Genomic DNA, 24,968 nt, shown 5'->3' on the forward strand with positions numbered 1-24,968 from the left:
AGGGAATTTAAAATCCCTCCAACCAAACGCCCTGTAAAGGGGCGGATTTAGTTCCTAATAAGAGACCAAATTGGTCACTTTATTAAGTGATATATTGGTGGTAAAAATAGCCTCTAAGAGACTAAATTATCAACTTTGACAATAATTAATGGACTAAATATACACTTCAAATAATTGAATGACTAATTCTATGTTTTGGTCATATTAATGAGGGACTAAAAAAATACTATTTTTTCGATAAAATAATGAGGATTAATTATATTAGGATAAAATGCACTTATGGTCCCTTGTACGCATTTTATGAATTTGATCCATATCTTTTAATTTGAACATTATTCAGAGAATTACTAATTCAATCTTTCTTGGTATAATACCAGAAATATAATATTTGTTAATACATAAATGCTCAAATTTGTTCTTGGTTTATATATAAACCCTCTATTTATATTAATAGAGTTTGAGAGCACTGAAGAAGTAAATTAATAACACCTTGAAATCTTGAATAATGGAGAATCAAATTTATTCAAAAAAAAAAAAAGAATTAAATTTTATAAAGAGTAATAATTGAGTGATTAAAAGTTGATTTTTCCAATTATATTATTTATGGAGTCAACTTCATTTCTTTGGGCGCACGCACGTAGTTCGTTCACATGTACCATGTTACTTCAGTTATAGCAATTAGAACGTTACACAAGAGAAGTTGGGACCATTCATAAATTATTTTCAATTCCCTATTACTTATAAACTGGTATTGAAAAATATTAAAATTAATTTTGATACATTCGTACGTCACAAGAGAATGATGAGTACAATAAAAATAAACTCAAATTTTTAAGAATAGAAATTGAAATTTTGAAGGCAACAGCAAAGTTAAAAAAAAAAAAAAAAAAAAAAAAAAAAAAAAAAAAAAACACTTTTACCAGTTTGAAGTGCAAAAATATTGCCTCAAGAACAAGATGGCGAAGGGACTCTAATAACATTATTTTAACTTTCGCAAGTGAAATGAGTGATTAGCATAATGATTAATATGGTCATCACAATTTATTACTATTATAAATATATTTGATTTACAGAAAAATCTGCAATTGCTATCTAAAAATGTGCTTTAGGTAAGACCCATATATAATTAGCAAATGATTACAAAGAGAAACCAATTATATATATATATATATATATATATATATATATATATATATATATATATATATATAGGCACAACCTATTCTATATTAGAGCATCCCAATAGGGGATTAACTAACACAACCTATTCTGTGTTAGAGCATCCCCAATAAGGGGATTTTAGATGGTTTTTGTAGGTTTCAAGGCTTAGGTTTCAAGGCTTATGTGGATGAGAGAGAGGGAATATGGAGAGGGAAGAGAGAGAGAGAGAGTATTCAAGGTGCTTCTGCAAGCACATTTGTTTTTGCAGGCATAGTGGGTTCGTCAGTAAACAAAGCAGCTCCCTGATATGCATGAGGAGCACCAGGAGTACCTAGTCAAACGTGTGCACGCCACGCACCCTTTGTGTGCGTTATTTATGCTGTTGATTTCTTTTTCCTTTTATACTTCTCTCTCACATGTTCTATCTCTTAGTACACACCTAAAATTTTATGTTAAAAATTGCACAATTGAGGAGGCTGTATTGACTAAAGTAATTAAAATTTTATCTAAACTGATCTCAATAGTTACTACTGCTAGACTTTATTGGCCCATCAACATCCTTCAACTCCAACTTGGCCTATCAAATATCAACCACAAAATTAAGTCAAGATTTCACTTGCTTGCTTGTTTTTTCATATATTTTTTCTTTAAAGAAAAAGAAAAATGAGTAGCTTAGCACCAAGTCAACCAGTCAAGTCATGAATTTGTTCGAGTCATCATCTTCTAATTAATGTGAAAATGATACTTTGGACAAAAATGTACTACATATATAACTATTATTTAGAAATAATAATGACCATATTTGGTAACATAGTTAGCTTATTAGTCAATTTTGTCTTATTTGACCAATATTAATTGTTTGACTTAGTTAAACAATCAATATTAGTGTTTGATTAATGAGCATTTTGTAACCGGTTATTGTTTCAAAATGCTAAAATTTCTCAAAGCAGTTTTTTTCGATAAATTTTGTGAGAAAGTCATTTTACATGTAATCAGATATCAACTAACAGCTAATTTACCAAACATTTTTCTACAATCAGCTAATACTATCAATTAATCAAATTTATTAACACAATCAGCTAACAACAGTGAACTCTCCCAATTAACTTAAATAGCAGATGAAATGTACCTTATCTGAAGATCTATTACGAAGCTCGGGAAGAACTTGTTGCAACTTGGAAACAAGATCATTGATTTGATCGTCGGACATGTTGGATGGTCCAGATTGCCTCGATCGTGACCTTCGGCTAGACATAGTATGGAGATAGATGTTTGGTGAATATATATGAATTAAAATCAAATAAATACTTAAATTTATATATTTATTTAGTGAGTATATAATATATAGGAATATATAGTTGAAGTTAATAAATAATAACCAACATATATGACAGCTTATTGAAGGGGAAATTAGGGGAAAAAAAAAAGAGTGGAAAATGGTATGAAAAATGTTTGAAGTGAAGCTACAAAATGAAAGAAGCTAAGAGAGAAGAGTATTATTGCATGGGAGATGAAAGAAGTGGGCTTTGCTTCTCCTTAATAAATAGTGCTTTTAGAGAGAGAGAGAGGGAGAGAGAGAGAGAGATCTGAGTTGTGCTGAAGTGGTTTAATTTGTATATATTATTATTTTGCAGATCTCTGAATAAGCAGCGCAATAAGTTTTTTTTTTTTTTCTTTTCTTTTTTTAATATTTAAAGAAAGGATTATTATTACTGCATTATATTATTTCAACTGATAACGTAAATTTTAAAAGGCCAGAAAATGAGATGAGAGAGAGAGAGAGAGAGAGTAGAATATATTATAGGTAGCCAGCTAGGGAGCTTCCATGGCAGAGGTATTGACTCATGAGGAGGTAGTGTACAATTTTACCATTTCTTACCATACTTAATTTAGTATCAGTAAATAAATTTATTTTTAAAAAAATGTAATAAAATTTTATTATATGGAAAGGATTAAATTTGAAAATTATAAAAATTTGTTAAAGAAAATAAATAAAGAAAGAATAATTGATTTGAGCATAAATAATATGTAGTAAATATGATATATAAATTGAGCACTTGGGTCAAGAGTGTGCGTGTATAGTTGCTCATAATATAATAATAAGAAAATAAGAAGGAATCTAGTTCGTTCATTTGGGTCAAGAATGTGTGTATATAGTTGCTCATGAAAATAAGAATGAATGGATGAAACTTATATATACTTGAATAAAAATGGGATGACATTTTTCTTACTAATCAAATATGTAGAAATTTCATTGCATTATTTATGAGAAAAACGTCATTTTAGAAAAAATAAAATAAAATAAAAAGGCATCATTTAGTAGGAAACTTGTTAAAATACACAAAACTTTAAACGAAAGATAGTGGTATTTTTGTAAATATGTAAAAAAAATTCTGCATAGTATCAGTATGGTTGAGATTCATAAAAATGGTTGAGATTCATGTAGCAAACGAGCCAATGAGTAATGGAACGATAGAGCTTCAAAACGACAGATCTTATGTATGTTCTCCTATTTTCAGAAGAGTTGAAAAATCAATAGATCATACTCTACAATTGGCATAGCTGAGGGAAGATAAATTAATAGAACTTAGCATCTATCAAAAGATATAGAACTTTGGTAGACCTTCCTCTAAGCTAAGGCAATGGTAGAAAGAAAGGCTCGGTGGACCTAAAACTATGGTAGAGCTTAAAGCCTCAAAAAAAAAAAAAAAAAAAAAAAAAAAAAAGTAGAGGATCGGAGTTGGTGACGGGATAATTTTGTAGTTAATGCTAGTCATTAATTGGTGGATAGGGCCGGATCCAAAAAAAAAAAAAAAAAAAAAAATCAGTAGGGCAAAAGATTAATATAAAAGAGATAGTTTGAAAAAAAGAAAAAGAAAAAAAAAAAAGAGAAATACTTAAAACATAGCCATAAATATTGTTAGATATAAGCGAAAAATCAAAACACATCAAAATTTTATAAAAAAAATATTTATACCAAAATATGAAACATAATTAGTTTGATAAAATGATTCAATAGAAATTAAAACACATTATAAATTATACATCTCACTAAATCACTATTAATATAAAAGAATGATTGTACATATTATATTTTAAAGAATAAAAATAAAAATATCACTATTTCTAAAAAGGTCAAAATTCTGGATGAAATGAAAATTGAACCCTTGACTTTTCTCAAATTGAAACCATACCTTAACATCCCATCCTCAACTTTTGGTTATTTGTAAATATATAATTTATTTATCTCATGTACTATACATATACATGTATACACACACATACAAGGGTACTATATATGAGGAGTGGGATAGGGGTAGCTGCGTCCACTTTAGCTCCGCCTCTGTTGGTGGACTAAAGAAAATTAAATAAATAGTATGTTCTTTACTTTTTTTGTGGCATTTTTAAACTTGACATTTTCCATACTTAGGACTTAGGATAGATCCTTTCTACAAAATTTTGTGGACGTGGATGATTTAACCACTTGTGGTTTTTATTCATCTAAATTTACTATAAAGGACATCTATGCCCTTTAGTAGTCTAGTATAAATAATTAAGTTGTTGTAATGAGTCTAAAGAGTCAATATTCCACCACTGAATTTTGATCATGTGATTTAAGTGTCAACTGAACACAAGGTGCTTGACATGTACCAATATAGTCAATCGCATACCACTACGCCCACTGTTTGATGACAGGAGGCTGAATTCGACTCTTTGAGTTGAAGCCCAACAATCCCCTTCCCAACATCTGCCAGCCTCAACTGCACAACATGCTCTCAATGGGATTTCTCTGATACCAATGATAGGATCAAACGCTTATCACTACGCAAAAAGCTATAACTAGTAGTAAAGACACAATTTTATTTTCTTATACTTGCGTAATAGTCAATGCCACGGTTCGATGTTAAGATGCTAATCTAGGCGCTTCGAGTCGTAGCCCAACAATATGACCACAAATTTCTTAACGCACCAGCAGGGTACACTAAAACTCTATATATTACAACTAATATGCTCATGTCGGGTAAATTAAAGACCTTAAGATATAACACACTTTCATAAATTTTAAGATAACTGCATTCTCAAGATTCAAACCTGAGAGCTCTTATTAAATTAGAGAAAACTGAAAACCTATCCCATCTCATTCCCACCCCATAAGCAATTATTAACTTAGTTAATGCGATTTGTCCTTTTTCTTGCATGTATTTACTTTGATTCAGGCCATTCTTGCTAGCCATTTCAGTGATTGATTCGCCCCATCTGAGCACTAACACATATTTTACTAATACTGGGATCACAACATTGTTTTCTTTTAATAAACAGAAACATAAATCAACTTGGAGATGGAGAACATAATCTGATGTGATCTTTGTGAAATCTTTGGTCAAACTTGTACTACAGATCAGATGTTATATATCTGCGGCTTTCTAGCAGATCAGTTTACATCTCGTAAGAGCTGTTTTGTCTAGTAGTGCACTTTAAGATCTTTATTTGCCATATATATATAGTTTTGCATTATGAGCATACATACCTGTTAATTGAGATAACGATATAATATAATATAATATAAACATAAAAGTAATTAATTATTACCATGAAATGTGATAAAGTTATGGTGAGACTATTGACTTATGTAACCAATCCATATACATCTTAAGATACAACTTTAGAAAATAACCATCATGAAGTTGTGTAATCCAAATCAATGACTTTTAGATTTAATCCATCAACATGAAACTTATCAACCACTGCACCAAACAAAATTATGAACAATTTTGCTCTTGGACTTAGTGTAGTTGGTTCATCGCCTGACTTAAAGGTCATGACGGGAGGCGGTAGTGTGGGGATTTTGAATCCCACTGAAAGCATGTATGGAAAAAAGGCTCAAGAATACTGGAAAGTCTGGATTGGATCCCTTGTGGTCACATAATTAAAGACTAGGATCTGACAAGTGAATTGATTGCACGACTTGCGATTTACTTTCGCAGTGGCTCTAGGGACGGGATCCTGTGGGCTTGTGATTAGTCCAGCGAAAATGGAATTACCTAAGTTTATTTTAAAAATTCTGAACAGTTTAATTGGAAGTAAAAGCCAATATTATAGACTAGCTAATAGCTAGACTTAGATAACGTTTGGTTTGAGATTTTTGTACCCTGTTATCGAACTTGATATCCATTAGCATGTTTTATTGCCTACTTTTTCTATCCTACTAATGGATTCAAATCGTTTAATAATTATAAAACACATCAACCTTCTTATTCTCTACTTTTAAACAATAGAATTAAACATGAAACTTTAATCTCTCTCTCACACACACACATATATATATATTTCAATTAATTAATTAATTAATTTTATTTTAATTCCTATTTACCACCAAACAAAGAGACTTTTTCTATTTAAACTCATTATTTTCACCTACCGAATATTTGATTTTAATTACCTTTTTAATTCCATGTTTAAACCAAACCCTCCCTTTTTTGTGTTAAGAATTAGTCTTCTATTAAATCAAGACAAGATGTCAACAAAGATATCGAATTAAGGACTACTTTTGATGGAGATCCACGCCATAACTTCACATTTTGGAGGCTTAGGGTTGATCAAATTAATAAAGCCTACATCTGAGCATATAATTTATATTTATGTCTTACATATTAGTCATTAAAATTTAGAGTTAATTCAATTTTTATCATATATTTATATGTGGCAGTCAACTTTTAGTCCTTTTTTTTAATCATAAAATCCGTATTTGGTCCTAGTATTATTGTAGCATGACCTTTTTTGTCATTTCTCAACAAAATCGTTGAAATATCGTTAAATAATACTAATACAAAGACATTCTGATCATTTTTATACAAATTAAAGTGAGTTGACCCCGCTATATTTTTATGTTTATTTTTTTTTTTTTGAACAAATTCGTAATTGAAGACCGAAATGCCTTTGTATTTGACGACATTAAAACTGTTTTGTTGATAGAGGGTCAAAAATGGTCATGCCACAATAATATTAAGACCAAATGTGAATGATCTAATAAAAAAAAAAGACTAAAAGTGAACTGCCCTTGTAAATTTTAGGACAAAAAATTGGAATTAACCCTTAAAATTTATGTATGTTCATAGAGGTGATTCTAACACTTTTAAGCATTGCATCACAGATTATTTATTAGTATCTGTGTGAATTAGCTAGTCACTTCAAGTTGAACTCAAGAAGTGCTTATGAGACCATGATAAAGATAGTAAGTTAGATCTTTATTATTAACAAATATTTTTTATGCTGTTGTGAGCTTAGTTATACATGTTTCTCGTGTTAGTTTGATCATATTTATTGGGATTAAGTTCATTAAATTGATACTTTAATTGCATATTCCTATATTTTCTCATTTAGATATGGTTTTACACTTGTTTTGAATGTTTTACGGTATTTGTTGGTGTTTTGGAACCATTGTAGATCAATTGCAAAAGCAAGGGAAGTTCTAGGACGAGTTTGGAGCCGAAATGGACCGAAAGGGGCGGACACAAAAGATTCGACGCGTCGAGCCAGCGTCCAAAATTTCCAGAAAACAAGCTGCCCAAGTCATTGAAGACTCGACGTGTCGAGATCACTTCTCGACGCGTCGAGAAATCTCAACCGCTGACCCCGAGAATCGTCGCCCAACTCGACGCGTCGAGAAAAATCAGAAAGTTTCGGTTCGGAAATAATGAGACTCGACGCGTTGAGAACCTTGAGCAAATTTTTGGAAGCTTGTGCGGAAATTTTCTAATTTGCTATTATTTGAGATCCCACTATAAAAGCCTGCCTTCCCCAACCCTAGAGCATTGCTGTGTTTTGGAGACAAGAAAGAGGAGAATTAAGAGCTACAAGTTGTCTTGGGAAGAAAGAAGAAAAGCTAGGGAGATTTGGGAGAATCACTTGGTCTATTCTTTTACTCTTTATTTGATTGCTTGTAAACTCTTTATTTTATTGATATGAATCCCATATTAGCCATGTGTGGCTAATCTACCTTAGAGATTCTTGGGTAAAAGTGTTTATGAACCTATGTGCTTGTTGTGTTCTCAGATTCTTTAATATATTGATATTTGAGTTTTATGCTTGTGTTGCAATTGTGATTTACTTTGTTGATGCTTGTAATTAATGGCCATGATTACTTGTTTCACAGCTATCTTTATGTCTTAACGAGAGTTAGGGTATAGTTGAGAGCACTAACAATTGCACTTAGTTGTTGCACCTTGAGAGAGAGCATACATGTTAAAGAATTAATTCTTAGTCATTGCACATCGAGGAAATGATAGTAGTTAAGAGTTTATATTGAATGCTAGTTCTTTCATGGAAGTAAATATTCACTTAGGTCAGGTATACAAAAACTTGGATAAAAATTATAGAAAAAAAAGTATAATTTAAATAAGTATACCTATATATAACCACCGATCTTCTCTGTTTCCACACATGACCTATAGTCAAAAGTAGAGACAGACGCAATTTAATTGGTTGTCAAAAGATACGGATCTGATAGATATTTATACAAACACACACTCCTAATAACGTGCCGTTTTAATTATTAGTTAATATTATAATGTTGCCATTTATACATGCTTATCTGCTACAACTTACAACTTAGAAGTTCGATTCAGCAGTAGTACGGTCTAGGTTGGCATGTTAACGTTAACGTGGTCTGTCTCTTCTGCAATTGATTATTGATGCATCCCTAATTCAAAAACATACTCACTAATACCTCTCAAGTGAGTGTCAACTTTTTAATTTAATTCTAATGATATATTAAAGATGAATATGAAGCAAATCAACTTAGTAGAGTGGAATAAGGCGAACCCTACTGGCCACGAGGCCCTTGAGGCACAGCCAAAGACCGAGCACGGTGCTCGGCCTCAGCAGTCAAAGGCGAGTGTGAACTTTTTAATTTGATTCTAATGAATATATTAAAAATGGATCTAAAGCAAACTAACTCGATAGAGTGGAGTAAGGCGAAACTTACTGGAAGTCCCTGAGGCCGAGCTCAGCACTCGGCCTCAACAACTAAAGGCCAAGCCCGGTGCTCGGCCTCGACTAGGTTTGAGCACCGTACCGGCCATAAGGTCGGGCGTGGCGTGTGGACATGGTCAAGGGGCCCTAACTAGGGCTGGGCAAAATGATTTTCGTTGAGTTGATTTTCCAGGCACATCCAAACATTGGAAACCCGGAAAATGATTTCCAGAAATTATTTTTCGGGTTTCCAAACACACCCTTATATGAAAAATAATATTTTAAAATATCAATGGAAATTTACAATATAAATAGTTTACATATAACGATAATTGAGGTCCCAATCATATACATAATTGAAACGTACTTATGAATTCGTAGGCTATAACTTCATTGCATAACTCTTTAATTACTCTTCAAACAATATTAGTAAATCTATTATAATCATGTCACTTTTACTTAAAAATAAGTTAAGTTTTACTGACTCATCAATATCACCCTTAAGAATACTTTAATTTATTTTAATATGAAAATTGTTAGGACATAATTTTTATTCTCAATTTTAATTATCTACAATTATACTCATCTTTTTCGATCACTGGGAGATGGGGACCAAGAGGAGGCTAGGCGTAGTCTCCGTGACCCTACGCTCGCTAATAACCATTTTTACTTTGATATTTAAAAATTATATTAATTTACTTTGATATTTAAAAATTGTATTAAGTATTATTTATTTTAATTTTTGTGTTGGCTATTAATTTAATTACACAATAAGCACATAATAATTAGTATATATAGAGAAGTACATGGGATGCTAACAAATTTTAAAACTTGGGTATGGTTTTTAAAGATCACATGCTTGTGAAGCATCCAATAGTTGGCTCCTAGGATTCCCATAAAGACGAAATTTATTATTAATATTTTTGTCAATTTTTAAGTTAGTTGTTTTATGGACAAATCTGTGAGGGAGAGTTTAATTTTTGGGAACAATCATTCATGGTGTTGAGAAAATCAAAATATCAAAATGTTGCTTTGATTTTTTTTCTTTTTTTGAACGGAAAATAAGACTTGTATTAACTAAAAAAATGGGATGAGATACTCCGGGGGTGTATCCTCCCAAGTGGTCCATACAGATTGAGAGCCAGAGCTTTTAGCTAGAGTATGAGCTAATTGGTTCGTTGAACGTGGAATAAAACGACATATAAGGTCATGAAATGAACTAAATAAACTATGACAATGATCTAAAATATGGCATAATGTGTATGAGAAATCCTTAGTCCTTTGTGAAATAGCAATTACGACATTGAGATCGTCTGATTTCAGGACAGATCTTGTCAAGGGCGGCGGTGGTGGTGGTAGTGTGGTCGTGGATTGGTGGTGGTGGTGATGGTGGTAGTGAGATGGTGGTGGTATACTGGTGATGATGTTGGTGGTGGTGTGGTATTGATGTGAAAATTAGAAAATAACTTCTCCAAAAAAGAGATGAAGTCACTTTCCAAGAAATGAGGTTATTTTCCTTTTGACCAAAGAGTCATTTTTCTTTGACTTACATTTTCTACCTTTACCAAACACTGAAAACTCAAAAAATAATTTTCAAAAATTATTTTGGGTGTTTTTGAACATACCATTATTGTATCTAACAAATTTTATCTGGGATTCATAGCAGAGTAATTTAAAATTTGTAGAAATATGTATCTAATACATGTCTGAAGTTCTTAATTCTTATTTTTCATGTGATTTTCTCCACATCCGATCCAAATATATTTTTTACAATACCCAACACTTCGCACCCAAATAAATCGAGGTCCGCTATACTCCAAATTGATTAAGCGTTCTTCAAACGCCCATTGCATGAAGCCTGCGTACCTTTAGGGTGGCAAATTATGCTGTGAACACGTGCCCACTTTGCAAGATGGGCACGGTTCTATATCCATAATTTCTATACTGTAGATTCATAATTTCTATATTGTAGATTCATAAAATTTATATTTTAGATTCTAATTGTTGAATTATGTTTTCACAAATCAAAGAACTATATGTTCATAATTGATAACTATACAGTTTAGAAATTATGAATTTACAGTACATGAATTATGAATCTACAGTACAGATATTATGAATCTACTGTATAGAAATTATGAATCTACTGTATTTAAATTATGAATCTATGGTTTAGAAATTATGAATCTAAAGTATAAATTTTATGAATTTACAGTATAGAAATTATGTATCTACAGTATCGAAATTATGAATTTACAATATAGAAATTATGGATATGGAACCGTGCCCACCTTAGGGTGTGTTTAGTTCGTACATGGGAATCCAAATCGGAATAGGTATCAAATACTTAGTAATGGTAATTGTAATGGGTTTTAGTGAAAGTATTTTGCATGTTTGGTAGTAGGTGGAATGAGAATGATTATTAATAATAATGTTTGGTTATGTATGATTCAATAATGGGAATAAAGATTTTAAAAATACAAGAACACAAAAGCAAGACAATTGATTCTAATATAAAGACATCCAAAACACCAATATGAACAAAAAATAAAATAAAAACAAAAATCTAAAAGCACTAATGAAAGGGGATGAGGAGGAATAAGGGAATCATACCCTTATTTTATTTGGGTATGGATTTTTCAAATAAGGGAGTATTTGAAACTCATAGTAGTGTTCTAAAATCCTATCAACCAAACAATACCAATCACTTTGATACCCATTCCTTAGAGCTAAACCTGTCAACCAAACACACCCTAATTGGATAATTATGCCATGGATTCGGGTCCACCTTGAAAACAACTAAGCGAGTGAATATTCAGTTTTGTAATTGTGAATATAGAATTATGAAATTGTGAATATAGAGTTCTGTAATTGTGAATATAGAGTTCAAAAATTGTGAATATAAAATTCTGCAATTGTGAATTGATGTGAGCTTAATTGTACATGTTTCTCTTGTTAATTTGGATATACTTTTGGGATTAATTATTACTTTCAATGCCTATTTCCATGTTTTCTCATAAAAATATGGTTAAATGCTTGTTTGGAATATTTTACGGTGTTTGTTAGTGTTCTGAAACCATTGTAGATCAATTGCAAAAGTAATGGAAGTTCTAAGACAAGTTTGTAGCCAAAACAAAGTCAAGGTGAAGCTAAGAAGGTGGCTAAAATGCTTCAAAGAGAGCCAAAGAGTGGTACTTTCAATGGATTTGATCACAAGAACAAAACAAGGAAAAAGTTAAGCAAAATACCGAAGAGTTGTAATTCTCGCTAAATTTCGCGACACCTTAGTATTTTGATCATATCTCATTCTAGGAATGTCCCGATTCAAGTGATTCTTGTGCCATTGGAAAGAAGACTCGAAGGGATACAACCTGTGAGGCAGCAGCAAACTCGACGCATCGAATCCCAAACTCGATGCGTCGGGAAATTCCAGTAAGTTGTGCAAAGAAAGAAGAAAAAACTCGACGCATCGAAAATCCTGATTAGAATTTGGAAAGTGGCGCGGAAACTTCCTAAATTATCCCTACTTGACTCCCGCTATAAAAGTCCCATATTCACTCAACCCTAGGGGACCTAAGCTGTGTTTTTGGAGCAAAAGGAGAGAAGATAATCATACCTAGAGCTACAAGTCATCTTTGAAGAAGAAGAAATGCTAGGAAGATTCAGGAGAATTTCTTTACCTTTTCTTTTATTTTGATTGTTGCTTGTAAACTCTTTTACATTATTGCTATGAATATTTTATCCATGCTTGGCTAAATTCCCTTAGAGATTCTTGGGTAAAAGTGTGCCTAGTTCTCAGATTCTTTTAATAACATTTATATTTGGATTTTATAACTTGTGTTGCAATTGTGTTCTAGTTTGTTAATGCTTGTAATTAGTGGTCATAATTGCTTGTTTCATAGCTATCTTTATATCATTAACGGGAGTTAGGGTATAATTAAGAACACCAACAATTGCACTTAACTGTTGCACCTTAGGAGATTGCATATTTGTTAAGGTGTTAATTCTTGATTATTGCACATTGGGAGATGACTATTAGTTGAGAATTTATTATGAATATTTGTTCTTACATCGTTGAGTGTTTATATAACGGGAGTGAATATTCACTTGTATTGTTAGGTTAGAGATTACAGGAGTAACTATTTCCCTTGTTTGCATTCTCACACTTGTTTAATCCCAGATTTAATATTGAACTCTAGATTGGCACTAGGTGATTAAATACTTAAATCCCAGGAATCTCATTCTTCCTCTATTGCTTTCACCAACCTGCGACCTTGTTTTAATTATTCATACTTTACAATTGCTCAATTACCATTTCCGTTAGGATTAGCTTCACAAGAATAGATTAGTAGCTAGTGCTTGATACGCCTTGCTTCCCTGTAGATCGATAACCAGATACTCCAGGTAATTATTTGTTTGAAAATATACTGCAGCCATAAATATTGAGTTCTGCAATTTTGTATATTGAGATATAAAATTGTGAATATTCAGTTCTAAAATTGTGAATATAGAGTTCTAAAATTATTAATATAGAGTTCAAAAATTGTGAATTTAGAGTTTAAAAATTGTGAATATAGAGTTATGCAATTGTGAATATTGAGATTTTGTAATTTTGTATATTAAGATCTAAAATTGTGAATATTCAGTTTTAAAATTGTGAATATAGAGTTTAAAAATTATGAATATAACCTGGATCCATCTTGCAAGGTGGATCCAGATCCACAATATAATTTGCCCCTTTAGTTTGCATCCCAAAATTAATGGGCCATTATATTTGTTCATACACCTTGTGTGTTTTCAGTTTTCCAGCAGTACTATGTTGTTTTTGTAAGAAATAATATTACGAAAATATTGTTTTAGAAAACAATTACGAGTACAAAAACAAAAAGGTATGAGTAGTTCGAGTTCGTGTAAAATACACTTTCAAACTTGGTTTGTATATATAGTTGTGCAAATTTACTTCTTAAATCAATGTGGGACAAATACTTCTTCTAAGCTTTTTCACATTCATTTTCCAACTTAAACGGATCTACTTTGAGAATCAATTTCTCATTATCCGTTATGAGCATACAATATATCGATTTCTTCGTCTCACTACAAAGAACCCAAATTCACTTGGACCCAATCCAAAATGGAAGTAGATCACAAATATATTTGTACTATAAAATAACCACTTACAATGTTATTTTATACTATTTCCTCCGTTCCATTTTATGTGTCGGATTCGATTAACGAGGCTTGACTGAAGTTATTTACAATTTAATTTTTCATAATATTAAGTTTAGAATTAATATGTAAAATTTATATATTTAGAAACTACATTAAAAATACTATTAGCATTCAAAAAAAAAAAACATTAAAAATACTATTAAATACCAAAGGTCAATGGTTCGATCCTTGGCTTTGGAATTGGAGCAGCCTTAAATCTCCAGGCCAGCTGTCTTACCCAAAAGAGATGTCTACAATCCAGCAAGAGGATTAGTCACTGTGTCCGACGTGAAAACCTTGGGTATACCCAAAAAATGTTATTTTATACTATTTTCTCTGTTTCATTTTATGTGTCGGGTTCGGTTAACGAGACTTGACTGAAGTTATTTACAATTTAATTTTTCATAATATTAAGTTTAGAATTAGTATATAAAGTTTATATATTTAGAAACCAAATTAAAAGTACTATTAAATACAAAAAAATTAATTTAAAAGTTATTAAAATATAATGCTAAAAGAAATAAATAAAAATAAAATGATTAATTTGGCCAATAAATAGTAAGTATATATAAAGCGAGACATAATTTTTCAACAATTTTGTGCCATTGATACCTAGTTGGTAGCTAATGCTTCGTTTTGTACGTGCGTGCAGTGGGAATTGCAATACAGTCTGTACATAGATATGATGACGAAAGCAAGTGAATTTATGAACAAAAAAAAAAAAATCGTTCGTCGCCTGAGAGATTCGAACTCTCGCGGGGAAACCCCATGTACTTAGCAGGCACACGCCTTAACCACTCGGCCAAAGCGACAAGTGTTGTGCACATGTTGACAATAATTATACTTATATCTATTTTATTGCCGATTAGGTTTGATTCGCGAACCTAACCCCATGGACATCTCTGACTCTCTGTTATGGGCTATTCAATCATTCATCACTTTCCTTCAAAATCGACTAAAAATAATTATTTTCGGGAGTCAAATCGACAACTGCAGAGATTAAATTGATTAAAAATAATTGTTTTCGGGGACCAAATCGATGAATAAGCAATTGAGAGAATATATTGACAGTTCGCTAATAATTGAGGGACCAAATCGTTCATTAATAATAATAATAATAATAATAATAATAATAATAACAATAACAATAACAATAACAATAACAATAACAATAACAACAACAACAATAATAATAATAATAATAATAATAATAATAATAATAATAAAGTCTTTTGCACTTTATACTACTTATTCTCTTTCAATTCTTATGTATACCAAATATTGGAATTGAAATTCTTAGTAATTCTATTCCAACCTACCAAACACTGAAATTTAAATTACTACTTTATTCTCATATTATTAATCCCCATGGAATTGCAATTCATTTCTCACGTAATTCCCTCCTCCCCCTCCCAACCAAACGCTTTGTAAATTCAAGTTCAATGTGAGAGTTACAATTTGGGACTGTGGTTGAGTAGAATGTACTCATTCATCCTTAACCAAATATTAAGAGGTTTGGCTATGTAACATGGAGCGCAGCAATGTTAAATCTTTAGACTAGTAGACATGAGGTACGAATATAATACATATTTTTTGTTTCTACAATATAATTAATATTTTTTTCTTTCTCTTTTACTACACATCTTTGGTTTTGTACTATCATGGAAATAGTGTATCACATTTATTTGCTTATTACTTCATTCATTGTCATTCTACCTACTAAGCAAGACACAGTAAAAGACAAGTCAAAAAAAAATCTTTTTTTTTTTTTTTGGTAGACTACCTCTATCTTATATTGTATGTCGATCTAATTTAGTTAATAATTATTAACTAAAGTTATTACAATTTAATATTTTGTAATATTAAATATTAAAACAAAATTTAAAAATCATAAAACATAATAATGAAAATAAGTGAGGAAAGAAAATTTTGTTTAATTATTAATAGGAAATATAATAGATAAAATGAAACAACAAATATTAAATACGAGATATTTTATAAGTTTGAATTTCAAACTTAAGAGCACCTCACTACTTTTGCTATGGAGACTGGTGGTGAAGTAAATCATCAGATGTGTCTCAAGTGACTTATAAGCATCCAAGTGTTTATATTATAGTGTTTACACAAAGTTAAATTCATATATCTTTTTTATCCTTGGTAGAAGCTACCAGAACAAAATTTATAAATTTATTTTAAATTGATTAACTGATTAAATTGTTACTTGTGGCACCAGGGACGGAGCCAGAGGGGGGGGGGGGGTGCAACTGCCCCCCTCGCCCCACCCCCAACCCATATATAGTCTTTGTATAATTGTATGTATATATGTATATATAGTACAAGTTTTAGTATTAGTATAAAGAAGGAATAAGGTTCAAATTGGCCACTGAACGTAACCTGAAAATGTAATTAGACCACTGAACGAAAAAAAAGTGCAATTAGGCCACTGAACACTCCAAAAATGTGCAATTTCACCTGATAGCAGGTTACCCTCAATTTTAACAGGTTATCTGCATACGTGGCAGCTGAGTTGGCATTTTTAATAAATTTTAATTAATTTTTAATAAATTTTAATAATAACTTTTTATTAAAAAAAAATTAAAATAAAAACGACTTTATTTTATTTTTTATTTAATTTTTTCCAATTGTTTATAAAATTTATTATTAAAATTAATTATTAAAAATTATTTAAAAATTATTAAAAATGATAACTAAGCTGCCACGTAAGCAGGTAACCTGCTAAAATTGATGGTAACCTGCTATCCGGTAAAATTGCATACGTTTGGAGAGTTCAGTGGCCTAATTGCACATTTTTTGAGTGTTCAATGGTCTAATTGCACTTTTTTTTCGTTCAGTGGCCTAATTGCATTTTCAGGTTACGTTTAGTGGCCAATTTGAATCTTATTCCTATAAAGAAACTACTAAATATTAACAAAAAGTGTGTTAGAGTAGTTGGTAGTGTATGTGATTGAAAATATTGAAGGTTAAGGGTTCAAATCTTAATATCAACAATTATTTTTTAATAGCTTTTTGTGTATTTAATACACACACACACACACACACACACACACACATATATATAACATTCTTTTATATTAATAATGAAATGTATAATTTATAATGTGTTTTCTATTCAAATTATTTTATCAAATTAATTATGTTTCATATTTTGTTATGAATATTTTTATAAAGTTTCGACGTGTTTTATTTTTCGTCCATATCCAACAATATTTACAACTATATTTCTTAGGTAAATAATGAGATGTATAATTTATAATGTGTTTTCTATTCAAATTAATTATGTTTCATATTTTGTTATGAATATTTTTATAAAGTTTTGATGTGTTTTATTTTTCGTCCATATCCAACAATATTTACAACAATATTTCTTAGGTAATGTATTTATTTATTTTTAAACTATCGGTTTTGTTTTAATGTTTCGCCTTTACTGAAAAAATTTTCTGAATCCGTCTATACTTTTTCGCCCCCCTCAACCGAATTTCTGGCTCCGTCCCTGTGTGGCACAAAAGAGTTTTTATGGTTCTACGAAAGATTCCTGTATGGCTCTAGATGCATGGCCTTCTGATCTAGAGGTCAATATTTTAAAGAGTAAAAATTATATTCTAAATACTTATGTTCTTATTTCTTTTTACAAGTGTACTTGCAAGCATATATCCTTGTAAATTCAGATGCATCAAGCCTCAAGGTAGTGGGTGGCCTAAGAATTTTTTAGATACCATAGGTACTAATATTTGTTGCTCTTTGTAGTGCTCTACCAAGTCATGAAGTAATCTTCTTTTATACCAAATTGTCTGCACTTCATTTTATGGGGCACTAAGCTAGAAGCAATTGTGAGGTTGTGACTTCTTTTTCGTTAATATAGTGACTTTTTTTTTTTAATGCATATGAGCTAAGGGGTCAAATTTATAATCTTAGCTTGTGACAATTCAATCAATTTGGTCAGACTGTTGACTTGATAACTATAATGTTATAAATTTAATTCTTAGGACGACCTATTGACATTCTTGGTTTGAGCCGGTCAACTATGAATAACCTAGACTGGTTTGTCTCCTTGTGATTCTTTGGTGGCTAGGGTTACAACATGAGGTTTACCCAATACACACTCTCGGATAATGAATTTCTCTCGTTACTCAAAAATTTATATTCTCTTATTTAAAATTATAAATATGTATCACTCAGTTGGGGGTGGTACTAAGACCTTTGGACGTCGACTTCGGAGTGGTCTACCAGTCGGGCCGAGCAGGTACTCGGCAGGTGACCCAAAGTCTGTATAGCAGCCCAATCCAGGTTATGGAGTAATAATCGTAGCAGCATCCAAGAATTACAGGAAGTCAATTATATGGCGATCTTGCAATTATGGAAGAACAATAATCCAGTTACATAAACCCTACTTACCTAAATATCCTCTTTGACTTGTATTAGCTCTACTTTTCTAAATATCATTTTCTTCCCTAAATCATCAATCACTACATACCTAAATATCTTTATATTTCCTAAGTCACCTATATATTCCAAAATATTCCACTCTACCATAACATGACGTTTGGTTGGAGGGAATTTAAATTTCATTCCACTTAATTTCCACCTAATTTCAAAGGCCATTGAATTCCTTAGTTTGGTTGGAAGGAATTGCAATTCCCTCATTTTCATGGAATTAAAATCCCATGCCCCCCTTGAGATTTTAATTTCCTGGATTTTAGGAAGAAAAAAAAAAGAAAATGATGAGACAAAATTACCCTCCCCTTTTTTAAACCTAAAATTGATGACTGACAACAACAATGGACATTTTGAACTTTATACTACTTATTCTCTTTCCATTCTCATGTATACCAAACATTGGAATTGAAATTCCCAGTAATTTTAACCAAACACTAGAATTTAAATTCCCACTTTATTCCCGTAATTCATCTCTCATGGAATTACAATTCCTTTCCCACGTAATTCCCTCCCTCCAACCAAACGCCCCGTAAATGCTCAAAGGAAAACCAATTGCCATATCCATTAATAGTTTTATACTACAAGGGACGGACACAACATCAGCACAAGGGACGGACACAACATTCGATTCAACTCAATTCAATCTTCATTCAATACACAACACATCTACACCGCATCTCCTCATCTCTCCACCCGAAAATTACACATCTTTTCATCTTCAAAATCCTACAAAAATATTCGCAGCTCGAGGGCGCTCTCTATACAAATTCAATCGTTATGCTGTGCATCCGTTTGCACCATACTTTGTGCATCCGGATCCACACGACGTCGTTTAGGGAGTAACGGTGGCGTTAGTGGCACCGTTTCACTCCACCAATCAGATTTTTTTTTTAAATATAAAACAATGCTCCTTCGTTTCTTCTCCATTGCATTTCACTTCCCGCACTCCCTTCCTTCTCCAACACGATACCCTCCGTAGACGCTTCAATCATCTCCATTTTCTTACCATTTCTTCAGCATTTTCTAGCTTTCACACACACTCATCGTCGCTATTGTCGCCGACGTCCGATCATCGCATATTCAACTGCGCTTTCTCTGTAAACCAGAGCTCATCATCATCCTATAACAGGTATAAATGTATTTTACGTTGATACATAATGCATTTACACAAAACAAGCATTCATTTTGAGTATATGTTTATGAAATTTTAAACTAGGGTTTTATACTGTTTAATCTTGTATGAATGTATAGTTATTTGATTATTAACGTGTATGGTTATGATTATGGGTTTATGAGTATATTTATAAGTTTATGGAACTGTAGTTGTACAATTTTGGAAGTATAGTTGTGCATTTATGGAATTGTAGATATACAGTTTTGGGTGTAGTACTCTGTTAACCTTACTCTGTGCACCAAACTGCATTCATGCCTTCTTAGCATAATTTGCCTTGTGGGTATTCTTATAGAATTGTAGTTTTATAGTTCTGGAAATATAGTTGTGTGTTTATGGAATTGTAGTTATAGAGTTTTGGATGTAGTACTCTGTGAACCTTACTCTGTGCACCAAACTGCATCAATGCCTTTTTAGCATAATTTGCCTTGTGGGTATACTTATTGAATTGTAGTTGTACAATTTTGGAAGTATAATTGTGCGTTTATGGAATTATAGTTATACAGTTTTGGATGTATTACTCTGTGAACCTTACTCTGTGCACCAAACTGCATTCAAATCCTTTTTAGCATAACTTTCCTTGTGGTATACTTATGAGATTATGGAATTGTAGTTTTACAATTCTGGAAGTATAGTTGTGTGTTTATGGAATTGTAGTTATGAAGTTTTGGATATAGTACTCTGTTAACCTCACTTAATGTTTTTTATTTGCAGAAATGGATGAGTCAGGTGTGGCAGATGACGCTACGCTTGGTCAATTTGTGAAGTCTGTAAAAAAGAGAACAACCAGGGCAGTATTGAGCTCACAAGCTGCTCAACTCACCCCTGCCCAGGAAGATCAAGCAGAGCCTTCGACAAGGCAACAACCAGCAGCTGTGAAAAGAAAGAGGGCACCACCACAAAAGCGAGAGAAAGTACGGGACCTTGATGTGAATTACTTCAGTACACGAATGGGTCCCAAGCAAATGTATGACCTTGTCCAGCGTCTAACACAGGACCAAAAGGATGCTGTGATTGATATGGGTTTTGGAGGGCTGCTGCACCTACAATTCTCAAGCAATTACTCACAACTTGTTGAGTATCTTCTGCAAAGGTTTGATGTTTTCAAATCAGACTTCATATTGGATGGTGACCATCTACATGTCGATGAAGAGGATGTTGAATACATCTTGGGACTCCCCCGGGGAAAGAGAGATATTGAGGAAGGTACAAAGAGTGAGGAAAATTTTACAGCTACATATAATAAGGTCCTGACTGAGTGGAGGAAAAGATGGAATGTCAGGTCAGGGTCACCCATAACAATAAAGATGCCTGATGAAATAATCAGGAGAGGTGACCATGGAGATGCCTTCAAGAGAGACTTTGTGATGTTTGCTATCTCATCTCTGCTCCGGGAAAATACTGGAAGATATGCCAACTATCGAGTTATCAAGTCATTGCTCAACATCCGGGCAATCTCAAGACTTAATTGGTGCAAGTACACGTACAAGTCTTTAATTGATTCGTATGACATTTACAAAGACTCTCCTACCAGATCCTTTGGAGGTCCAATGGTATTCATCCTGGTAAGATCCCATTATACATAAAATTTTCTAATTATGGAATTATATTCATGCAATTATGGAATCATAGATATGCAATTCTGTATGTGTGGTTATGCCCTTATGGATGTGTAGTTTTGTAATTGTGGAATTGTGGTTTTCCAATTATGGAATAATAGTTTTACAATTATGGAATTATAGTTATTCAATTATAGATGTGTAGTTTATGGATTATGGAATTATAGTCATCCAATTATGGAATTATAGTTATGCAATTATGGAATTATAGATATGCAATTCTGGATATGTAGTTTTATAAGTATGGAATTATAGTTATGCAAATAAGAATGTGTATCCATACAATTCTAAATATGTAGTTATTCAATTCCTTAACATACTCTTCTGTAATTCTTGAAGCTCTTCTACTTTGACCGAGTAGAGTTCAGAGGCATGACCGTCAACCGCATATTCCCAGCAATAAAAGCTTGGACAAAAAGCCTTGTACGCAAGCGAGTATCGGCTGAGATAAAATCAGGGGGTTTTGGTAAGGGCAAAGTTATCCCTCGATTTCAGAGACCTACTGCCATTGCATCTACATCATCACCCCGACCTGCACCTCCTCCTGCTGCAATACCAAGGCCAGTGTCCAGCCCTGCTGCTACACCATCTATTCCAGCTCCATCTGTGCCTCTGACAAATGTTGACCGAGTAACAAATGTGCTTCAACGGCTTACAGCAGATGTCCTTGAGTTCGGTCAGGTCATGTCTGACATTGGCAAGCAAGGGGCCCCGGTTGAAATCATGAAGAGGGCTTTTTTCAGGAATATCAACAATGCTGAGTGCTGCAAGCACAATTCAACCGACTCCTAGCCCAAGCCTCGCAATTGGATGACATCTTCTTTGGAAGTGAAAGCTTCACATCAGCAATTGATTCTCTGGTAGCAGCTTTTGAAAAAAACAAGAAAAGAAATGGAAATAGAAGTCCCATCGTTTGAGCTACTTGGACGCTCTACACCAACCCCACCACCATCTCAACAGCAGCCTTTGGACACCTTGGTGGATAACATTGTGAGGAGTGCAGGAGTATCAACCTCAACAGAGAAGGAAGCAACTCCATTACTAATCAGAGTGCCATTCGAAAAATCCACCACTCCTACTACCCCTGCTGCCCAAGCTGCTGCTGAGATTGATGAATTTGATAAGTAGGTTACTGCTTTCTTATGCAGATTTAGACTATGAATATGGTTTTCAATTCATCAATAATTATGAATATTAAGTTTGATTAATATGAATATATTCTTATTCAACTATTGACATTGATTTCTTTACAATTATGGATATGTATTTCTCAAATTATGGACATATAGTTTATAGATTATGGAAATGTAGTTATACAATTCTGGAATTATACTTGTGGGGTTATGAACTGCCTCTGTTTTTTTCTGGACAACAGAGCTATGGAAGAAAGTGAATATGATATTGAGGATGTTACTGTGAGAAAGAGACCTGTGCGCAAATTCAGGAACATCCCGCTTCATTTGAGGTCACCATATTGGAATAAGAACAAAGGCTCCATCAATAATGCAACTCCCAAAGAAAAGGTTTTTTCAAACTATGCATTTTTGGAAGCCTCAAGTGAGCACCCAGGAGGGTATGTTTCCATCTACCTATTTTACTTAAATTTTATTCATTAATTTATGTTCTTATATTTATTTATTTACTGTATTGTAGAGAGACATTGTTCAAATATGGTGATTACTACTTGTCAAGGGACGATTTTGCAACTATGTGCAATGGTGAGCTACTGAGCAGCTTCCTAGATGTATGGTCCCTACGTTTTACATTGCTAAACATGCCCCGTGCGGTTAGGGAGACAAAGCGGGTATACTTCTCCACCCTAGTACATGTAAGTGTTCACAAATTATGAATATATAGTTTTTAGATTATGGATATGTAGTTATTCAGTTCTGGATGTGTACCTGTGAACCCCTGGTTTTATAGTTTTGTAATTCTGGAATTATAGTTATGCAATTATAGAACTATAGTTATGCAATTATGGAATTGTAGATATGCAATTATGGAATTATTGATATGAAATTATGGAATTATAATTATGCAATTATGAAACTATAGTTGTACAATTCTGGAAGTGTATATATATAACTCTGTATGTATAATTTTAACATTTTCAACAAATATTATTTGGATTATGACTACTCATTCCTGCATTTGTATGTGCAGCTTCAAATTGATCCCAATGACCAGTGGATGAAGGATCTCCCAACTCACATAAAAATGAAGAATTTCAATGAGAGATTGAGCTATGAAATAACCAGCTTCGGGAACCTAGACATCAGTGATGCAGATCTGGTAAGTTCTATTACCCATGTCCAATTTGACTTTATCATGTCCAAAAAAAATACTAACATTGCTTTAACTTTGAATTGGAATTAGATATTTTTCGCAGTTCATCGCCATGGTCACTACTTCTTGGTCTGCTTCAATGTGAAAGAACATAAAGTACAGGTCATTGACAACAAGGAGTTACCAGCTGGTGTTTCGGAGAAGGACAAATATGGCAACAGCCCACACTTATTGGTAATTTTGATAAAAAAAAAAAAAAAACTTGACATTCTTACCATTACCTATCTATTGACTTAAAAGCATTATTAACACTAAACTAACTTTTCTGATCAGATTGAAGCATTCAGAGGTTACCTTAAGGCCGACACTAGTACAGATATGCACATCCGCTACCCTTGTAAAGGGTTATCCGCTACCCTTGTACAAGGGTAGCGGATGTGAGGGACGCTGAAAGCCTTGAGCTTTCCGCTACCCTTTTACAAGGGTAGCAAAAAGTTGAACATCCGCTACCCTTCTAAATATAGAAGGGTAGCGAAGACTATTAATTTATTATTTTTTTAAGCATCCGCTACCCTTTTTACAAAAGAAGGGTAGCGGATTGTTTTTTATTTAAAAAAAAATGCAAATTTTATTTTTATTTTTAAATGCCCCAATTTTTATAAAAATCCTATTCATACACTACATAATACTAACCATCAACACTATTATTACCAAACTATCAAAACACAATATTATCAACACACTTTTAACCAAATACTATCAATACAATACTTTATATCAATACAATACTTTCAACACAATATAATATTTAAAATCTAAAACAAAAGTTACACGCACTCTTCCAAAGTCTCCAATCCCATCTATTTCATTGATAAAGTACAAATTTCAATCAAATACCTACAAAAAAATTTTATTAATCAAATTACTTAATATGTTAATTAATAAAATATAATTTAACTATACATAGGTCAATTTAAATTTACTTACCTAATGTAATAATTTGTTATTCAAAGTGATGAGCATGCAGCTAAAATTAAAACTTACAGATAATAAATTTTCATATGATAATAGACATTTTATACTTTTACTGTCTTGAG

The 24,968-nt window shown here is 32.3% G+C and overlaps 1 long non-coding RNA gene and 1 other non-coding gene across 2 annotated transcripts; one reads left to right on the plus strand and one right to left on the minus strand.

Moving 5' to 3' along the window:
* Nucleotides 1-15,070: 15,070 nt before the first annotated feature.
* On the minus strand, nucleotides 15,071-15,152 carry TRNAS-GCU. Its single transcript has one exon. It is a non-coding gene; the product is annotated as a tRNA-Ser (tRNA).
* A 4,711-nt stretch (nucleotides 15,153-19,863) lies between these two features.
* On the plus strand, nucleotides 19,864-20,749 carry LOC109191876. Its single transcript, XR_002056005.1, has 2 exons — nucleotides 19,864-19,924; nucleotides 20,681-20,749. It is a non-coding gene; the product is annotated as an uncharacterized LOC109191876 (long non-coding RNA).
* Nucleotides 20,750-24,968: the final 4,219 nt, after the last annotated feature.

Source organism: Ipomoea nil, unplaced genomic scaffold, assembly GCF_001879475.1.
Source record: "Ipomoea nil cultivar Tokyo-kokei standard unplaced genomic scaffold, Asagao_1.1 scaffold1721, whole genome shotgun sequence".
NCBI classification, from domain to species: Eukaryota; Viridiplantae; Streptophyta; class Magnoliopsida; order Solanales; family Convolvulaceae; genus Ipomoea; species Ipomoea nil.